Source organism: Silene latifolia, chromosome Y (genome assembly GCF_048544455.1).
Source record: "Silene latifolia isolate original U9 population chromosome Y, ASM4854445v1, whole genome shotgun sequence".
NCBI classification, from domain to species: Eukaryota; Viridiplantae; Streptophyta; class Magnoliopsida; order Caryophyllales; family Caryophyllaceae; genus Silene; species Silene latifolia.
Genome location: NC_133538.1, coordinates 395,551,171 through 395,556,776, shown reverse-complemented (window position 1 = coordinate 395,556,776; position 5,606 = coordinate 395,551,171). Strand labels below are relative to the sequence as shown.

The following is a 5,606-nucleotide window of genomic DNA, read 5'->3' as shown; positions in this document are numbered from 1 at the left end:
CCGTAATGTATTTCCACGTAAAGTATCTAATTTTATGCTACCCTGGTTTGCAAATCATGGGGCAATTGGTACCTTACGGAAGGTAGAGATGAAGTGAGAAAGCATAACTTACCTTTTTGTTTGGGGTATGAAACCTAGAAAAGAAGGCAAGAAGCGTGCCTACAAGTATTGTCCATGAAAATGGACGATATTCAACAATGGACCTAAGGGACTTATTACTTATCGGTTGCTAATAATGCAAAATCTTGTTTTTTTGTATTTTTATGGAATAATATAAAATCTAATGTTTATTTAAGTAGGTTTTTTTTTAGAGATGGATTGTGAACCCCGCGATATTGCTAAGAAAATATAATAAGAAAATGCGGAAAAGAAGTTAAGTTTATACAAACGTGGTAGTCCAAGATGAGGGAAAATATATCCCTCGAATGACAAGACGATAAAAGGTGAGTCTAAGAAATCCTAATAAACTAGTCTAAGATGCTCGCTAGCTCACACGTCTAAACCCCACAAATGCATCTTCACAAACCTGTCATTCATGTAAACATGAAAGCCACAGTTAAATCAAGGTATTGACTCTTCCTTGTGAGATTCAAATCCATGGAGATGAAAGAAAAGGTATTAACTTCTGGGCATTTCCTATTTGATAACAAACCTTTGATTGTTAAGGATTGGACAAATGATAGTGTGGTGAAACGAGAGGAAATTACCTCTGTTCCCGTTTGGATCAAACTACATAAACTCCCCTTAAAGTTCCGGGGTAAGGGTTTACCAAAGATTGCAGGTCTAATTGGTAAATATGTTAAAGGGGATGTGGCCATAGAGGAGAAAACTGATTGGGTTTCGCTCGTGTTATGGTAGAACTAAATATTAATCAGCAGTTCCCAAAGGTTGTCAAATTCAAAGATGAATTAGGTCTGTTGATACAAGTGGAGATAGAGTATGAATGGAAACTAATAAAGTGTACTCACTGCCATGGTATTGGGCATAAAACATCACAATGTTGATAGAGGAAGCAGGGGCTGCATAATAAGAGTGATAAGGGGGGAAAGTGGTTCAAGAAAGTATGAAGGCCAATACATAAATCAACGGAGGGAGAGAAATTAGTACCTCAAAAGGAGAAGGAGCCAGCCACTCATTCCAGTCTGGAAGGAAGTCCTACTCAGGTGGTGCTACCAACTACACAGGAACTAAAGGAGACGATTATCACACCTGTCACAAGAATTAACACAGAAAATGTTGAGCAAACTCCTGCAAGGAGACTCATTAAATTAAACAGGCATTATGCTAGACCAGGAGGTTATAGTCAATCAAATTTTGGGGCTCACTCTTTTGTGGATGTCCTGACAAAGTCCAGCAGTCCCCAAAATGGAATAGGGGGAAACGTTAGTGCTAATGGTGCAGGTAGAGATCCTTTTTTAAATGGATAACATTGGTTTTGGAACGTAAGATGAATGAATAAGGTGAGTAAGCAAATAGATATAAATTGTTTTCTGCAGAATAAAGAGGTAGGACTTTTTGCCCTACTTGAAACCAATATAAAAGCTAGTAATTTTAGCAAAGTTGTAAACTCTTTTAATAATGGGTGGAGTATCTCTATCAATTATAGATATCATAAAGGAGGAAGGATTTGGGTGTTGTGGCAGCCCACTAAGTTCAGAATACATTTCATAGAGTACAATGCTCAATTTATTCACTTGAAGGTTGACTATCTGACTAGTAAAGAAGGATTCTACCTCACCTATATTTATGCTTTTAATGGGATTTATGAGAGAGTTCCTTTATGTGATAAACTCAGGAGCTTTTCTCATACAATAAGAGGCCCATGGGCAATTGGGGGTGATTCTGACTCATAGTGAAAGGTTTGGAGGAAGTACTAACCAGGTAGAAATTGATGCCTTCAGGAGTTGTGTTGATGACGGTGGCATGTTAGACATTCAGGCAATTGGCTCTCTATTCACTTGGAATAACAAGCAGCAACCTGAGGACAGAACGTATAGTAGATTAGACAGATTCATGGTTAATAAAGAATGGTCTGATTTATATCCTGATCTTTATGGTCATTTTTTACCCGGGGGTTATTTTGATCATACGCCTTGCATTGTAGGGAGCAATAAACATACTAAATGCCCCAGGAGTTTTAAATATTTTAACATGTGGGAAATGTCTGAACGGTTTCTTGATTGCTTAAGAGATACTTGGCAAATTTGAATTGATGGTACTCTTATGTATCAATTGGTTAAGAAGCTTAAAGCCTTAAAGCCAGGTCTTAAGGAGCTGAATAAGGATAGGTTTGCTGACATTGAGAAAAACACTGATATTTTACAGCTTTATGTGACCAAACTACAAGAGGAATTGGGAGTGGATCCTACTAATGTTGAAAAGATTGCTGAAGAGCACAAGGCTGCTCAGGACCTTAGGGAACTGGTTATTGCTAGAGATAGTTTCCTTGCTCAAAAAGTAAAAATTAAAAGGATTAATGAAGGAGATGCTAACACAGCTTTTTTTTCATGGGTCAATAAAAGCAGGAGGATATGGAATCGAGTTGTCATGATTGAAGACAAGGAAGGGAAAAGCTACACCACCACTGACCAGATTCGGAGTGCCTTTCTGGATTAGTACAAAGAGTTGCTTGGTACTAGTACAACAGTTCAGAGAGTGAGAAAAACCATTATTCAATGTGGTAATGTATGCAGGGATGACCATTATGCACTGTTGCTTAGACCACTCACTAATAAGGAGGTAAAAGAGGCTATTTTTAGCATCCCTGATGTCGAATCTCCAGGTCCTGATGGTTATACTAGTAAGTTCTATAAGGATGCTTCGAATGTAATTGGTAGAGATGTTAGTCTGGCAGTGCAGGATTTTTTCCACAATAGAAGGCTCCTCAAACAAGTTAATTCTACAAACCTCACTCTTATCCCTAAGTGTGAGAGGCCTACCAGTGTGCTACATTTCAGACCTATTGCATGCTGCAATGTCATATACAAGGTGATTTCCAAAATTATTTGCTCAAGACTAGGAGCTGTCCTTCCTGAGATTGTGAATCAGAATCAGGGAGCTTTTATCAAGGGAAGGAGTATTCTAGAAAATGTGTTAATATGTGAGGACTTGATCAGACTTTATAATAGACCATCTGTCTCAGCTAGATGTCTATTCAAAATTGACCTCCAAAAGGCCTACGACACACTTGAGTGGGGTTTTATGGATCAATTGCTTGGAGCCCTGAACTTCCCTAATCAATTCCGGGAGATGATTATGCAATGTGTTACAACTCCTACTTTTACGCTTTCTCTGAATGGTGAACAATTTGTTTTTTTTCATGGGAAGAGGGGATTAAGGCAAGGGGATCCCCTATCCCCCTTACTTTTTACTCTCTGTATGTATTATCTTACCAGGACTATGACGTATGCTGCAAGGCAAAGTGGCTTTAATTTTCACCCTCTATGCAAGGATTTAAAGCTCACAAACCTAATGTTTGCAGATGATGTACTGATGTTCAGTAAAGGGGATGCTCCTTCTATGGTACTCATCTTAAAAGCTTTTACTACCTTCTCAAAAACTTCTTGTTTGAAGGTGAGTCCCTCCAAATCCAATGTATATTTTAATGGAGTGCCAGATGAACTAAAACATGAAATCTTAAGCGTTTCTGGCTTCAAAGAAGGTATGATTCCATTTAAATATCTTGGAATGCCTATTTAAACAACAAGGCTCAGGAAGAAGGATTGTGATATTTTGATTGATAAAATATGCAAAAAAATTCATGGCATTGGATAAAAGAGACTTTCGTATGCTGGGAGACTTGTCCTAGTCCAATCAGTTTTAACCACTTTGCACTCATACTGGGCATCTATTTTTACTCTGCCAAAAGGAGTAATTAAAAAAATTGAAGCAATGTGTCGGAACTTCTTATGGGAAGGCAGTACTGAATATAGAAATTGACCTCTGGTAGCCTGGTCTACTGTTTGCAAACCAAAAAAAGAAGGGGGTTTGGGAATAAAGGACCAAGTTTTATGGAACATGGCTATGGTGGGAAAGCTTGTTAATTAGATTGCTGAGAAAAAAGACAGTCTATGGGTCAAATGGGTTCATCAGTTATATATAAAAGATAAGAATTGGATGGATTATAATCCTAGCTATAATTCAAGTTGGGCTTGGAGGAAAATATGTAAAACAAAGAATGATTTGGCTGCTGCTTATACTAATGGAAAGTGGTGTTTCCAGGAAAGGGGATACTCAGCCTCAAAGTGCTATATGTGGATCTGAGAGCAGCATCCTAAAGTCAGATGGGCAACGATGGTATGGAACAATTGGATAATACCTAAACACGCTATTCTTGTCTGGCTAATTTTCAATGAATCCCTAAACACTAAGGCAAAGCTGCAAAGAATAGGGGTTTGTGACGAGGCTATCTGCTGCCTCTGTTCTAGTGAAGAGGAAACACAAGAACATTTATTCTCACAATGTGTGTACAGCAAGAAAATCGTTCAAGAACTAAATAATCAGCTTAGTATGAACATACCTGATGCCAATGCCTGGGAATGGTGCTTGAGAAGAAGGGAATCTAAACTTCAGATTGGTATCCAGTATATGGTGGTTGGGGTAAGTCTGTACTATATGTGGTTCCAACGCAACAGAGCTCGAGTGGTGGGAGTCATTGACCGACCTGAGCGAATGGTGAGACGGATTAAGGAGGACATTAAAGCCCGATTAAAGGATAGAATAAGGCTCCCTCTTACCAGTAAAGACCAGATCTGGCTTGAGAAACGTCATTTTTAATGTTTTTAAGCTTATGGGGACCTGATGATGATTGGAGGTGACAGTTTTGAGGTTTTTCTGAGGAACAGTTGGAGAAGACGAAAAGGAGAGAGAGACGATTTTTTTTTTTATTAGGTAAGGAAACTAGGTTGATCCTCTAGGGTTAAGACCAACTTATCTCATCCTTTCGAATGAGGGAGCTAAGTTGAAGCCACCCGCTATCAAACCACCTCGAATGATGGAGACCATGAGTTACCTGAGTTGTGTTGAGTTAGTTAGGCTTTTTTGTTTTATTTTAGGCCTATTTGTTTTTGTTGTAGGTCTATGTTAGTTTTGTTGGCTGGAATGGTTGAGGGCTTCTTAAGACATATTTCCGCGATGGATATATGACTTGAACCCGGGTTGTAAAATTGGAACGATTTTCACTTTATTTTATACAATACTTACATTTAACCAAAAAAAAAAACACTCAAGGTTCTCCTAGCCACAAATTGTCGAGACAAACATAACAAGAAACTCAAATAGGTAAACCAGGTAAGATAATTACCAATGACATGAACATCAAATTTATATTAAACAAGGCAATTAAATGAGATGGAACAAGATATATCAACATTAGCATAATAAAGACTCAACTATTCATGTGAGATAATTAAATAATATGAAAGACAAGAATACGGTCATTTAGACAAAAGCACACATTTCAAGGAAACATAACATAGATATGGGATTAGGATTCGAATCATATGAAATAGGTAAATAAGGGATCAACCAATACAAAATACATGAATGAAAACCATAGCCATTACTTTGAAAACCTTTTTAACAAACATTGCATGGGACGTTGCTAC

At 37.9% G+C, this 5,606-nt stretch overlaps 1 long non-coding RNA gene across 1 annotated transcript; it reads right to left on the bottom strand.

The window, feature by feature from the left end:
• Positions 1 to 364: 364 nt before the first annotated feature.
• Positions 365 to 5,102, bottom strand: LOC141634467 (uncharacterized). Its single transcript, XR_012539204.1, has 4 exons — positions 4,520 to 5,102; positions 1,879 to 1,978; positions 1,108 to 1,209; positions 365 to 526 (listed from the first exon to the last, which is right to left on the bottom strand). It is a non-coding gene; the product is annotated as an uncharacterized LOC141634467 (long non-coding RNA).
• Between the last annotated feature and the right edge of the window lie 504 nt (positions 5,103 to 5,606).